Source organism: Tasmannia lanceolata, unplaced genomic scaffold, assembly GCF_043159265.1.
Source record: "Tasmannia lanceolata isolate RefF3 unplaced genomic scaffold, GAP_Taslan_0.1 ptg000003l, whole genome shotgun sequence".
In the NCBI taxonomy this organism is placed as follows: Eukaryota; Viridiplantae; Streptophyta; class Magnoliopsida; order Canellales; family Winteraceae; genus Tasmannia; species Tasmannia lanceolata.
Window position 1 is genome coordinate 30,521,284 of NW_027518680.1, and position 13,380 is coordinate 30,534,663.

Consider the following 13,380-nt stretch of genomic DNA (forward strand, 5'->3'; position numbering starts at 1 on the left):
GTAATAGTGGATGCGAGTCATGAATCCGGTCGGAAGGTGTTTACTGGCCGTGAGCTACCCTTGGTGCACAAATATCGTTCCGACGATAACTTTTGATCCGCCCGTCAGATCGTCGCGATTCTTATATTGATTCGGGGGTACTCGGGAAGATTAATTGCGCGATGACAGCCCTGGCGGTCATCCGGCTTCCCGACATGCTCGGATCGTCCATCCGGTGTCATCTAGCAGGATTTTTTCGCACTTTCATTTAAACGGACTTCGTACGACAATGCGAGTGGAAACTCTTTATTACTTTGACAATGGAAAGGCATGCTGGGTGCGATCATACCAGCACAAATGCACTGGATCCCATCAGAACTCCGAAGTTAAGCGTGCTTGGGCGAGAGTAGTACTAGGATGGGTGACCTCCTGGGAAGTCCTCGTGTTGCACCCCTGTCACTTTTTTCGGCTATCTACCACTTTTTTCGAACAATCTTTCGGTTCTGGAACATCGATGCGAACTGAAACGCACGTTTAGTGCGTCGCCTCCTACGTTTCGGTTCCGATCTTTTTATTTTCTTCCGGATGGTGAATTCAAACACGTCCGGTCTTTATTATGGCGGGATGATAGTGTCGTTTGATTCGATAAACGGAATTCGTTCTGACATTTCATTTGCGGTCAAATTATAGCGGGGGTTTGTTTAGATTCAGTGACGTACAGGCTATAGCGGATGAGTGTACTAGTGGATGCGAGTCATGAATCCGGTCGGAAGGTGTTTACTGGCCGTGAGCTACCCTTGGTGCACAAATATCGTTCCGACGATAACTTTTGATCCGCCCGTCAGATCGTGGCGATTCTTATATTGATTCGGGGGTACTCGGGAAGATTCATCGCGCGATGACAGCCCTGGCGGTAATTCGCCTTTCCGACATGCTCGGATCGTCCATCCGGTGTCATCTAGCAGGATTTTTTCGCACTTTCATTTAAACGGACTTCGTACGACAATGCGAGTGGAAACTCTTTATTACTTTGACAATGGAGAGGCATGCTGGGTGCGATCATACCAGCACAAATGCACTGGATCCCATCAGAACTCCGAAGTTAAGCGTGCTTGGGCGAGAGTAGTACTAGGATGGGTGACCTCCTGGGAAGTCCTCGTGTTGCACCCCTGTCACTTTTTTCGGCTATCTACCACTTTTTTCGAACAATCTTTCGGTTCTGGAACATCGATGCGAACTGAAACGCACGTTTAGTGCGACGCCTCCTACGTTTCGGTTCCGATCTTATTATTTTCTTCCGGATGGTGAATTAAAATACGTCCGGTCTTTATTATGGCGGGGTGATAGTGTCGTTTGATTCGATAAACGGAATTCGTTCTGACATTTCATTTGCGGTCAAATTATAGCGGGGGTTTGTTTAGATTCAGTGACGTACAGGCTATAGCGGATGAGTGTACTAGTGGATGCGAGTCATGAATCCGGTCGGATGGTGTTTACTGGCCGTGAGCTACCCTTGGTGCACAAATATCGTTCCGACGATAACTTTTGATCCGCCCGTCAGATCGTGGCGATTCTTATATTGATTCGGGGGTACTCGGGAAGATTCATCGCGCGATGACAGCCTTGGCGGTCATCCGGCTTCCCGACATGCTCGGATCGTCCATCCGGTGTCATCTAGCAGGATTTTTTCGCACTTTCATTTAAACGGACTTCGTACGACAGTGCGAGTGGAAACTCTTTATTACTTTGACAATGGAGAGGCATGCTGGGTGCGATCATACCAGCACAAATGCACTGGATCCAATCAGAACTCCGAAGTTAAGCGTGCTTGGGCGAGAGTAGTACTAGGATGGGTGACCTCCTGGGAAGTCCTCGTGTTGCACCCCTGTCACTTTTTTCGGCTATCTACCACTTTTTTCGAACAATCTTTCGGTTCTGGAACATCGATGCGAACTGAAACGCACGTTTAGTGCGTCGCCTCCTACGTTTCGGTTCGGATCTTTTTATTTTCTTCCGGATGGTGAATTCAAACACGTCCGGTCTTTATTATGGCGGGGTGATAGTGTCGTTTGATTCGATAAACGGAATTCGTTCTGACATTTCATTTGCGGTCAAATTATAGCGGGGATTTGTTTAGATTCAGTGACGTACAGGCTATAGCGGATGAGTGTACTAGTGGATGCGAGTCATGAATCCGGTCGGAAGGTGTTTACTGGCCGTGAGCTACCCTTGGTGCACAAATATCGTTCCGACGATAACTTTTGATCCGCCCGTCAGATCGTGGCGATTCTTATATTGATTCGGGGGTACTCGGGAAGATTCATCGCGCGATGACAGCCTTGGCGGTCATCCGGCTTCCCGACATGCTCGGATCGTCCATCCGGTGTCATCTAGCAGGATTTTTTCGCACTTTCATTTAAACGGACTTCGTACGACAATGCGAGTGGAAACTCTTTATTACTTTGACAATGGAGAGGCATGCTGGGTGCGATCATACCAGCACAAATGCACTGGATCCCATCAGAACTCCGAAGTTAAGTGTGCTTGGGCGAGAGTAGTACTAGGATGGGTGACCTCCTGGGAAGTCCTCGTGTTGCACCCCTGTCACTTTTTTCGGCTATCTACCACTTTTTTCGAACAATCTTTCGGTTCTGGAACATCGATGCGAACTGAAACGCACGTTTAGTGCGTCGCCTCCTACGTTTCGGTTCGGATCTTTTTATTTTCTTCCGGATGGTGAATTCAAAGACGTCCGGTCTTTATTATGGCGGGCTGATAGTGTCGTTTGATTCGATAAACGGAATTCGTTCTGACATTTCATTTGCGGTCAAATTATAGCGGGGGTTTGTTAAGATTCAGTGACGTACAGGCTATAGCGGATGAGTGTAATAGTGGATGCGAGTCATGAATCCGGTCGGAAGGTGTTTACTGGCCGTGAGCTACCCTTGGTGCACAAATATCGTTCCGACGATAACTTTTGATCCGCCCGTCAGATCGTCGCGATTCTTATATTGATTCGGGGGTACTCGGGAAGATTAATCGCGCGATGACAGCCTTAGCGGTCATCCGGCTTCCCGACATGCTCGGATCGTCCATCCGGTGTCATCTAGCAGGATTTTTTCGCACTTTCATTTAAACGGACTTCGTACGACAATGCGAGTGGAAACTCTTTATTACTTTGACAATGGAGAGGCATGCTGGGTGCGATCATACCAGCACAAATGCACTGGATCCCATCAGAACTCCGAAGTTAAGCGTGCTTGGGCGAGAGTAGTACTAGGATGGGTGACCTCCTGGGAAGTCCTCGTGTTGCACCCCTGTCACTTTTTTCGGCTATCTACCACTTTTTTCGAACAATCTTTCGGTTCTGGAACATCGATGCGAACTGAAACGCACGTTTAGTGCGTCGCCTCCTACGTTTCGGTTCGGATCTTTTTATTTTCTTCCGGATGGTGAATTCAAAGACGTCCGGTCTTTATTATGGCGGGGTGATAGTGTCGTTTGATTCGATAAACGGAATTCGTTCTGACATTTCATTTGCGGTCAAATTATAGCGGGGGTTTGTTTAGATTCAGTGACGTACAGGCTATAGCGGATGAGTGTACTAGTGGATGCGAGTCATGAATCCGGTCGGATGGTGTTTACTGGCCGTGAGCTACCCTTGGTGCACAAATATCGTTCCGACGATAACTTTTGATCCGCCCGTCAGATCGTGGCGATTCTTATATTGATTCGGGGGTACTCGGGAAGATTCATCGCGCGATGACAGCCCTGGCGGTCATCCGGCTTCCCGACATGCTCGGATCGTCCATCCGGTGTCATCTAGCAGGATTTTTTCGCACTTTCATTTAAACGGACTTCGTACGACAATGCGAGTGGAAACTCTTTATTACTTTGACAATGGAGAGGCATGCTGGGTGCGATCATACCAGCACAAATGCACTGGATCCCATCAGAACTCCGAAGTTAAGTGTGCTTGGGCGAGAGTAGTACTAGGATGGGTGACCTCCTGGGAAGTCCTCGTGTTGCACCCCTATCACTTTTTTCGGCTATCTACCACTTTTTTCGAACAATCTTTCGGTTCTGGAACATCGTTGCGAACTGAAACGCACGTTTAGTGCGTCGCCTCCTACGTTTCGGTTCGGATCTTTTTATTTTCTTCCGGATGGTGAATTCAAAGACGTCCGGTCTTTATTATGGCGGGCTGATAGTGTCGTTTGATTCGATAAACGGAATTCGTTCTGACATTTCATTTGCGGTCAAATTATAGCGGGGGTTTGTTTAGATTCAGTGACGTACAGGCTATAGCGGATGAGTGTACTAGTGGATGCGAGTCATGAATCCGGTCGGAAGGTGTTTACTGGCCGTGAGCTACCCTTGGTGCACAAATATCGTTCCGACGATAACTTTTGATCCGCCCGTCAGATCGTGGCGATTCTTATATTGATTCGGGGGTACTCGGGAAGATTCATCGCGCGATGACAGCCCTAGCGGTCATCCGGCTTCCCGACATGCTCGGATCGTCCATCCGATGTCATCTAGCAGGATTTTTTCGCACTTTTATTTAAACGGACTTCGTACGACAATGCGAGTGGAAACTCTTTATTACTTTGACAATGGAGAGGCATGCTGGGTGCGATCATACCAGCACAAATGCACTGGATCCCATCAGAACTCCGAAGTTAAGCGTGCTTGGGCGAGAGTAGTACTAGGATGGGTGACCTCCTGGGAAGTCCTCGTGTTGCACCCCTGTCACTTTTTTCGGCTATCTACCACTTTTTTCGAACAATCTTTCGGTTCTGGAACATCGATGCGAACTGAAACGCACGTTTAGTGCGACGCCTCCTACGTTTCGGTTCCGATCTTATTATTTTCTTCCGGATGGTGAATTAAAATACGTCCGGTCTTTATTATGGCGGGGTGATAGTGTCGTTTGATTCGATAAACGGAATTCGTTCTGACATTTCATTTGCGGTCAAATTATAGCGGGGGTTTGTTTAGATTCAGTGACGTACAGGCTATAGCGGATGAGTGTACTAGTGGATGCGAGTCATGAATCCGATCGGAAGGTGTTTACTGGCCGTGAGCTACCCTTGGTGCACAAATATCGTTCCGACGATAACTTTTGATCCGCCCGTCAGATCGTAGCGATTCTTATATTGATTCGGGGGTACTCGGGAAGATTAATTGCGCGATGACAGCCCTGGCGGTCATCCGGCTTCCCGACATGCTCGGATCGTCCATCCGGTGTCATCTAGCAGGATTTTTTCGCACTTTCATTTAAACGGACTTCGTACGACAATGCGAGTGGAAACTCTTTATTACTTTGACAATGGAAAGGCATGCTGGGTGCGATCATACCAGCACAAATGCACTGGATCCCATCAGAACTCCGAAGTTAAGCGTGCTTGGGCGAGAGTAGTACTAGGATGGGTGACCTCCTGGGAAGTCCTCGTGTTGCACCCCTGTCACTTTTTTCGGCTATCTACCACTTTTTTCGAACAATCTTTCGGTTCTGGAACATCGATGCGAACTGAAACGCACGTTTAGTGCGTCGCCTCCTACGTTTCGGTTCCGATCTTTTTATTTTCTTCCGGATGGTGAATTCAAACACGTCCGGTCTTTATTATGGCGGGATGATAGTGTCGTTTGATTCGATAAACGGAATTCGTTCTGACATTTCATTTGCGGTCAAATTATAGCGGGGGTTTGTTTAGATTCAGTGACGTACAGGCTATAGCGGATGAGTGTACTAGTGGATGCGAGTCATGAATCCGGTCGGAAGGTGTTTACTGGCCGTGAGCTACCCTTGGTGCACAAATATCGTTCCGACGATAACTTTTGATCCGCCCGTCAGATCGTGGCGATTCTTATATTGATTCGGGGGTACTCGGGAAGATTCATCGCGCGATGACAGCCCTGGCGGTAATTCGCCTTTCCGACATGCTCGGATCGTCCATCCGGTGTCATCTAGCAGGATTTTTTCGCACTTTCATTTAAACGGACTTCGTACGACAATGCGAGTGGAAACTCTTTATTACTTTGACAATGGAGAGGCATGCTGGGTGCGATCATACCAGCACAAATGCACTGGATCCCATCAGAACTCCGAAGTTAAGCGTGCTTGGGCGAGAGTAGTACTAGGATGGGTGACCTCCTGGGAAGTCCTCGTGTTGCACCCCTGTCACTTTTTTCGGCTATCTACCACTTTTTTCGAACAATCTTTCGGTTCTGGAACATCGATGCGAACTGAAACGCACGTTTAGTGCGACGCCTCCTACGTTTCGGTTCCGATCTTATTATTTTCTTCCGGATGGTGAATTAAAATACGTCCGGTCTTTATTATGGCGGGGTGATAGTGTCGTTTGATTCGATAAACGGAATTCGTTCTGACATTTCATTTGCGGTCAAATTATAGCGGGGGTTTGTTTAGATTCAGTGACGTACAGGCTATAGCGGATGAGTGTACTAGTGGATGCGAGTCATGAATCCGGTCGGATGGTGTTTACTGGCCGTGAGCTACCCTTGGTGCACAAATATCGTTCCGACGATAACTTTTGATCCGCCCGTCAGATCGTGGCGATTCTTATATTGATTCGGGGGTACTCGGGAAGATTCATCGCGCGATGACAGCCTTGGCGGTCATCCGGCTTCCCGACATGCTCGGATCGTCCATCCGGTGTCATCTAGCAGGATTTTTTCGCACTTTCATTTAAACGGACTTCGTACGACAGTGCGAGTGGAAACTCTTTATTACTTTGACAATGGAGAGGCATGCTGGGTGCGATCATACCAGCACAAATGCACTGGATCCAATCAGAACTCCGAAGTTAAGCGTGCTTGGGCGAGAGTAGTACTAGGATGGGTGACCTCCTGGGAAGTCCTCGTGTTGCACCCCTGTCACTTTTTTCGGCTATCTACCACTTTTTTCGAACAATCTTTCGGTTCTGGAACATCGATGCGAACTGAAACGCACGTTTAGTGCGTCGCCTCCTACGTTTCGGTTCGGATCTTTTTATTTTCTTCCGGATGGTGAATTCAAACACGTCCGGTCTTTATTATGGCGGGGTGATAGTGTCGTTTGATTCGATAAACGGAATTCGTTCTGACATTTCATTTGCGGTCAAATTATAGCGGGGATTTGTTTAGATTCAGTGACGTACAGGCTATAGCGGATGAGTGTACTAGTGGATGCGAGTCATGAATCCGGTCGGAAGGTGTTTACTGGCCGTGAGCTACCCTTGGTGCACAAATATCGTTCCGACGATAACTTTTGATCCGCCCGTCAGATCGTGGCGATTCTTATATTGATTCGGGGGTACTCGGGAAGATTCATCGCGCGATGACAGCCCTGGCGGTCATCCGGCTTCCCGACATGCTCGGATCGTCCATCCGGTGTCATCTAGCAGGATTTTTTCGCACTTTCATTTAAACGGACTTCGTACGACAATGCGAGTGGAAACTCTTTATTACTTTGACAATGGAGAGGCATGCTGGGTGCGATCATACCAGCACAAATGCACTGGATCCCATCAGAACTCCGAAGTTAAGTGTGCTTGGGCGAGAGTAGTACTAGGATGGGTGACCTCCTGGGAAGTCCTCGTGTTGCACCCCTGTCACTTTTTTCGGCTATCTACCACTTTTTTCGAACAATCTTTCGGTTCTGGAACATCGATGCGAACTGAAACGCACGTTTAGTGCGACGCCTCCTACGTTTCGGTTCCGATCTTATTATTTTCTTCCGGATGGTGAATTAAAATACGTCCGGTCTTTATTATGGCGGGGTGATAGTGTCGTTTGATTCGATAAACGGAATTCGTTCTGACATTTCATTTGCGGTCAAATTATAGCGGGGGTTTGTTTAGATTCAGTGACGTACAGGCTATAGCGGATGAGTGTACTAGTGGATGCGAGTCATGAATCCGATCGGAAGGTGTTTACTGGCCGTGAGCTACCCTTGGTGCACAAATATCGTTCCGACGATAACTTTTGATCCGCCCGTCAGATCGTAGCGATTCTTATATTGATTCGGGGGTACTCGGGAAGATTAATTGCGCGATGACAGCCCTGGCGGTCATCCGGCTTCCCGACATGCTCGGATCGTCCATCCGGTGTCATCTAGCAGGATTTTTTCGCACTTTCATTTAAACGGACTTCGTACGACAATGCGAGTGGAAACTCTTTATTACTTTGACAATGGAAAGGCATGCTGGGTGCGATCATACCAGCACAAATGCACTGGATCCCATCAGAACTCCGAAGTTAAGCGTGCTTGGGCGAGAGTAGTACTAGGATGGGTGACCTCCTGGGAAGTCCTCGTGTTGCACCCCTGTCACTTTTTTCGGCTATCTACCACTTTTTTCGAACAATCTTTCGGTTCTGGAACATCGATGCGAACTGAAACGCACGTTTAGTGCGTCGCCTCCTACGTTTCGGTTCCGATCTTTTTATTTTCTTCCGGATGGTGAATTCAAACACGTCCGGTCTTTATTATGGCGGGATGATAGTGTCGTTTGATTCGATAAACGGAATTCGTTCTGACATTTCATTTGCGGTCAAATTATAGCGGGGGTTTGTTTAGATTCAGTGACGTACAGGCTATAGCGGATGAGTGTACTAGTGGATGCGAGTCATGAATCCGGTCGGAAGGTGTTTACTGGCCGTGAGCTACCCTTGGTGCACAAATATCGTTCCGACGATAACTTTTGATCCGCCCGTCAGATCGTGGCGATTCTTATATTGATTCGGGGGTACTCGGGAAGATTCATCGCGCGATGACAGCCCTGGCGGTAATTCGCCTTTCCGACATGCTCGGATCGTCCATCCGGTGTCATCTAGCAGGATTTTTTCGCACTTTCATTTAAACGGACTTCGTACGACAATGCGAGTGGAAACTCTTTATTACTTTGACAATGGAGAGGCATGCTGGGTGCGATCATACCAGCACAAATGCACTGGATCCCATCAGAACTCCGAAGTTAAGCGTGCTTGGGCGAGAGTAGTACTAGGATGGGTGACCTCCTGGGAAGTCCTCGTGTTGCACCCCTGTCACTTTTTTCGGCTATCTACCACTTTTTTCGAACAATCTTTCGGTTCTGGAACATCGATGCGAACTGAAACGCACGTTTAGTGCGACGCCTCCTACGTTTCGGTTCCGATCTTATTATTTTCTTCCGGATGGTGAATTAAAATACGTCCGGTCTTTATTATGGCGGGGTGATAGTGTCGTTTGATTCGATAAACGGAATTCGTTCTGACATTTCATTTGCGGTCAAATTATAGCGGGGGTTTGTTTAGATTCAGTGACGTACAGGCTATAGCGGATGAGTGTACTAGTGGATGCGAGTCATGAATCCGGTCGGATGGTGTTTACTGGCCGTGAGCTACCCTTGGTGCACAAATATCGTTCCGACGATAACTTTTGATCCGCCCGTCAGATCGTGGCGATTCTTATATTGATTCGGGGGTACTCGGGAAGATTCATCGCGCGATGACAGCCTTGGCGGTCATCCGGCTTCCCGACATGCTCGGATCGTCCATCCGGTGTCATCTAGCAGGATTTTTTCGCACTTTCATTTAAACGGACTTCGTACGACAGTGCGAGTGGAAACTCTTTATTACTTTGACAATGGAGAGGCATGCTGGGTGCGATCATACCAGCACAAATGCACTGGATCCAATCAGAACTCCGAAGTTAAGCGTGCTTGGGCGAGAGTAGTACTAGGATGGGTGACCTCCTGGGAAGTCCTCGTGTTGCACCCCTGTCACTTTTTTCGGCTATCTACCACTTTTTTCGAACAATCTTTCGGTTCTGGAACATCGATGCGAACTGAAACGCACGTTTAGTGCGTCGCCTCCTACGTTTCGGTTCGGATCTTTTTATTTTCTTCCGGATGGTGAATTCAAACACGTCCGGTCTTTATTATGGCGGGGTGATAGTGTCGTTTGATTCGATAAACGGAATTCGTTCTGACATTTCATTTGCGGTCAAATTATAGCGGGGATTTGTTTAGATTCAGTGACGTACAGGCTATAGCGGATGAGTGTACTAGTGGATGCGAGTCATGAATCCGGTCGGAAGGTGTTTACTGGCCGTGAGCTACCCTTGGTGCACAAATATCGTTCCGACGATAACTTTTGATCCGCCCGTCAGATCGTGGCGATTCTTATATTGATTCGGGGGTACTCGGGAAGATTCATCGCGCGATGACAGCCCTGGCGGTCATCCGGCTTCCCGACATGCTCGGATCGTCCATCCGGTGTCATCTAGCAGGATTTTTTCGCACTTTCATTTAAACGGACTTCGTACGACAATGCGAGTGGAAACTCTTTATTACTTTGACAATGGAGAGGCATGCTGGGTGCGATCATACCAGCACAAATGCACTGGATCCCATCAGAACTCCGAAGTTAAGTGTGCTTGGGCGAGAGTAGTACTAGGATGGGTGACCTCCTGGGAAGTCCTCGTGTTGCACCCCTGTCACTTTTTTCGGCTATCTACCACTTTTTTCGAACAATCTTTCGGTTCTGGAACATCGATGCGAACTGAAACGCACGTTTAGTGCGTCGCCTCCTACGTTTCGGTTCGGATCTTTTTATTTTCTTCCGGATGGTGAATTCAAAGACGTCCGGTCTTTATTATGGCGGGCTGATAGTGTCGTTTGATTCGATAAACGGAATTCGTTCTGACATTTCATTTGCGGTCAAATTATAGCGGGGGTTTGTTAAGATTCAGTGACGTACAGGCTATAGCGGATGAGTGTAATAGTGGATGCGAGTCATGAATCCGGTCGGAAGGTGTTTACTGGCCGTGAGCTACCCTTGGTGCACAAATATCGTTCCGACGATAACTTTTGATCCGCCCGTCAGATCGTCGCGATTCTTATATTGATTCGGGGGTACTCGGGAAGATTAATCGCGCGATGACAGCCTTAGCGGTCATCCGGCTTCCCGACATGCTCGGATCGTCCATCCGGTGTCATCTAGCAGGATTTTTTCGCACTTTCATTTAAACGGACTTCGTACGACAATGCGAGTGGAAACTCTTTATTACTTTGACAATGGAGAGGCATGCTGGGTGCGATCATACCAGCACAAATGCACTGGATCCCATCAGAACTCCGAAGTTAAGCGTGCTTGGGCGAGAGTAGTACTAGGATGGGTGACCTCCTGGGAAGTCCTCGTGTTGCACCCCTGTCACTTTTTTCGGCTATCTACCACTTTTTTCGAACAATCTTTCGGTTCTGGAACATCGATGCGAACTGAAACGCACGTTTAGTGCGTCGCCTCCTACGTTTCGGTTCGGATCTTTTTATTTTCTTCCGGATGGTGAATTCAAAGACGTCCGGTCTTTATTATGGCGGGGTGATAGTGTCGTTTGATTCGATAAACGGAATTCGTTCTGACATTTCATTTGCAGTCAAATTATAGCGGGGGTTTGTTTAGATTCAGTGACGTACAGGCTATAGCGGATGAGTGTACTAGTGGATGCGAGTCATGAATCCGGTCGGAAGGTGTTTACTGGCCGTGAGCTACCCTTGGTGCACAAATATCGTTCCGACGATAACTTTTGATCCGCCCGTCAGATCGTGACGATTCTTATATTGATTCGGGGGTACTCGGGAAGATCCATCGCGCGATGACAGCCCTGGCGGTCATCCGGCTTCCCGACATGCTCGGATCGTCCATCCGGTGTCATCTAGCAGGATTTTTTCGCACTTTCATTTAAACGGACTTCGTACGACAATGCGAGTGGAAACTCTTTATTACTTTGACAATGGAGAGGCATGCTGGGTGCGATCATACCAGCACAAATGCACTGGATCCCATCAGAACTCCGAAGTTAAGCGTGCTTGGGCGAGAGTAGTACTAGGATGGGTGACCTCCTGGGAAGTCCTCGTGTTGCACCCCTGTCACTTTTTTCGGCTATCTACCACTTTTTTCGAACAATCTTTCGGTTCTGGAACATCGATGCGAACTGAAACGCACGTTTAGTGCGTCGCCTCCTACGTTTCGGTTCGGATCTTTTTATTTTCTTCCGGATGGTGAATTCAAACACGTCCGGTCTTTATTATGGCGGGGTGATAGTGTCGTTTGATTCGATAAACGGAATTCGTTCTGACATTTCATTTGCGGTCAAATTATAGCGGGGGTTTGTTTAGATTCAGTGACGTACAGGCTATAGCGGATGAGTGTACTAGTGGATGCGAGTCATGAATCCGGTCGGAAGGTGTTTACTGGCCGTGAGCTACCCTTGGTGCACAAATATCGTTCCGACGATAACTTTTGATCCGCCCGTCAGATCGTGACGATTCTTATATTGATTCGGGGGTACTCGGGAAGATCCATCGCGCGATGACAGCCCTGGCGGTCATCCGGCTTCCCGACATGCTCGGATCGTCCATCCGGTGTCATCTAGCAGGATTTTTTCGCACTTTCATTTAAACGGACTTCGTACGACAATGCGAGTGGAAACTCTTAATTACTTTGACAATGGAGAGGCATGCTGGGTGCGATCATACCAGCACAAATGCACTGGATCCCATCAGAACTCCGAAGTTAAGCGTGCTTGGGCGAGAGTAGTACTAGGATGGGTGACCTCCTGGGAAGTCCTCGTGTTGCACCCCTGTCACTTTTTTCGGCTATCTACCACTTTTTTCGAACAATCTTTCGGTTCTGGAACATCGATGCGAACTGAAACGCACGTTTAGTGCGTCGCCTCCTACGTTTCGGTTCGGATCTTTTTATTTTCTTCCGGATGGTGAATTCAAAGACGTCCGGTCTTTATTATGGCGGGGTGATAGTGTCGTTTGATTCGATAAACGGAATTCGTTCTGACATTTCATTTGCAGTCAAATTATAGCGGGGGTTTGTTTAGATTCAGTGACGTACAGGCTATAGCGGATGAGTGTACTAGTGGATGCGAGTCATGAATCCGGTCGGAAGGTGTTTACTGGCCGTGAGCTACCCTTGGTGCACAAATATCGTTCCGACGATAACTTTTGATCCGCCCGTCAGATCGTGGCGATTCTTATATTGATTCGGGGGTACTCGGGAAGATCCATCGCGCGATGACAGCCCTGGCGGTCATCCGGCTTCCCGACATGCTCGGATCGTCCATCCGGTGCCATCTAGCAGGATTTTTTCGCACTTTCATTTAAACGGACTTCGTACGACAATGCGAGTGGAAACTCTTTATTACTTTGACAATGGAGAGGCATGCTGGGTGCGATCATACCAGCACAAATGCACTGGATCCCATCAGAACTCCGAAGTTAAGCGTGCTTGGGCGAGAGTAGTACTAGGATGGGTGACCTCCTGGGAAGTCCTCGTGTTGCACCCCTGTCACTTTTTTCGGCTATCTACCACTTTTTTCGAACAATCTTTCGGTTCTGGAACATC

General features: G+C 48.1%; 19 non-coding genes across 19 annotated transcripts; all 19 read left to right on the forward strand.

Moving 5' to 3' along the window:
* Positions 1-314: 314 nt before the first annotated feature.
* LOC143871548 (5S ribosomal RNA) lies at positions 315-433 on the forward strand. Its single transcript, XR_013246312.1, has one exon. It is a non-coding gene; the product is annotated as a 5S ribosomal RNA (ribosomal RNA).
* A 597-nt stretch (positions 434-1,030) lies between these two features.
* On the forward strand, positions 1,031-1,149 carry LOC143871551 (5S ribosomal RNA). Its single transcript, XR_013246314.1, has one exon. It is a non-coding gene; the product is annotated as a 5S ribosomal RNA (ribosomal RNA).
* A 597-nt stretch (positions 1,150-1,746) lies between these two features.
* LOC143874028 (5S ribosomal RNA) lies at positions 1,747-1,865 on the forward strand. The gene has a single exon (XR_013248718.1). It is a non-coding gene; the product is annotated as a 5S ribosomal RNA (ribosomal RNA).
* Positions 1,866-2,462: 597 nt separating this feature from the next.
* On the forward strand, positions 2,463-2,581 carry LOC143871057 (5S ribosomal RNA). Its single transcript, XR_013245832.1, has one exon. It is a non-coding gene; the product is annotated as a 5S ribosomal RNA (ribosomal RNA).
* Positions 2,582-3,178: 597 nt separating this feature from the next.
* LOC143871552 (5S ribosomal RNA) lies at positions 3,179-3,297 on the forward strand. Its single transcript, XR_013246315.1, has one exon. It is a non-coding gene; the product is annotated as a 5S ribosomal RNA (ribosomal RNA).
* Positions 3,298-3,894: 597 nt separating this feature from the next.
* Positions 3,895-4,013, forward strand: LOC143871171 (5S ribosomal RNA). Its single transcript, XR_013245946.1, has one exon. It is a non-coding gene; the product is annotated as a 5S ribosomal RNA (ribosomal RNA).
* A 597-nt stretch (positions 4,014-4,610) lies between these two features.
* LOC143871553 (5S ribosomal RNA) lies at positions 4,611-4,729 on the forward strand. Its single transcript, XR_013246316.1, has one exon. It is a non-coding gene; the product is annotated as a 5S ribosomal RNA (ribosomal RNA).
* A 597-nt stretch (positions 4,730-5,326) lies between these two features.
* Positions 5,327-5,445, forward strand: LOC143871554 (5S ribosomal RNA). The gene has a single exon (XR_013246317.1). It is a non-coding gene; the product is annotated as a 5S ribosomal RNA (ribosomal RNA).
* A 597-nt stretch (positions 5,446-6,042) lies between these two features.
* Positions 6,043-6,161, forward strand: LOC143871555 (5S ribosomal RNA). The gene has a single exon (XR_013246319.1). It is a non-coding gene; the product is annotated as a 5S ribosomal RNA (ribosomal RNA).
* A 597-nt stretch (positions 6,162-6,758) lies between these two features.
* On the forward strand, positions 6,759-6,877 carry LOC143874029 (5S ribosomal RNA). The gene has a single exon (XR_013248719.1). It is a non-coding gene; the product is annotated as a 5S ribosomal RNA (ribosomal RNA).
* A 597-nt stretch (positions 6,878-7,474) lies between these two features.
* On the forward strand, positions 7,475-7,593 carry LOC143871286 (5S ribosomal RNA). Its single transcript, XR_013246060.1, has one exon. It is a non-coding gene; the product is annotated as a 5S ribosomal RNA (ribosomal RNA).
* A 597-nt stretch (positions 7,594-8,190) lies between these two features.
* LOC143871556 (5S ribosomal RNA) lies at positions 8,191-8,309 on the forward strand. Its single transcript, XR_013246320.1, has one exon. It is a non-coding gene; the product is annotated as a 5S ribosomal RNA (ribosomal RNA).
* Positions 8,310-8,906: 597 nt separating this feature from the next.
* LOC143871557 (5S ribosomal RNA) lies at positions 8,907-9,025 on the forward strand. Its single transcript, XR_013246321.1, has one exon. It is a non-coding gene; the product is annotated as a 5S ribosomal RNA (ribosomal RNA).
* Positions 9,026-9,622: 597 nt separating this feature from the next.
* Positions 9,623-9,741, forward strand: LOC143874030 (5S ribosomal RNA). The gene has a single exon (XR_013248720.1). It is a non-coding gene; the product is annotated as a 5S ribosomal RNA (ribosomal RNA).
* A 597-nt stretch (positions 9,742-10,338) lies between these two features.
* LOC143871404 (5S ribosomal RNA) lies at positions 10,339-10,457 on the forward strand. Its single transcript, XR_013246172.1, has one exon. It is a non-coding gene; the product is annotated as a 5S ribosomal RNA (ribosomal RNA).
* A 597-nt stretch (positions 10,458-11,054) lies between these two features.
* LOC143871558 (5S ribosomal RNA) lies at positions 11,055-11,173 on the forward strand. The gene has a single exon (XR_013246322.1). It is a non-coding gene; the product is annotated as a 5S ribosomal RNA (ribosomal RNA).
* A 597-nt stretch (positions 11,174-11,770) lies between these two features.
* Positions 11,771-11,889, forward strand: LOC143871559 (5S ribosomal RNA). The gene has a single exon (XR_013246323.1). It is a non-coding gene; the product is annotated as a 5S ribosomal RNA (ribosomal RNA).
* Positions 11,890-12,486: 597 nt separating this feature from the next.
* LOC143871560 (5S ribosomal RNA) lies at positions 12,487-12,605 on the forward strand. The gene has a single exon (XR_013246324.1). It is a non-coding gene; the product is annotated as a 5S ribosomal RNA (ribosomal RNA).
* A 597-nt stretch (positions 12,606-13,202) lies between these two features.
* On the forward strand, positions 13,203-13,321 carry LOC143871562 (5S ribosomal RNA). Its single transcript, XR_013246326.1, has one exon. It is a non-coding gene; the product is annotated as a 5S ribosomal RNA (ribosomal RNA).
* Positions 13,322-13,380: the final 59 nt, after the last annotated feature.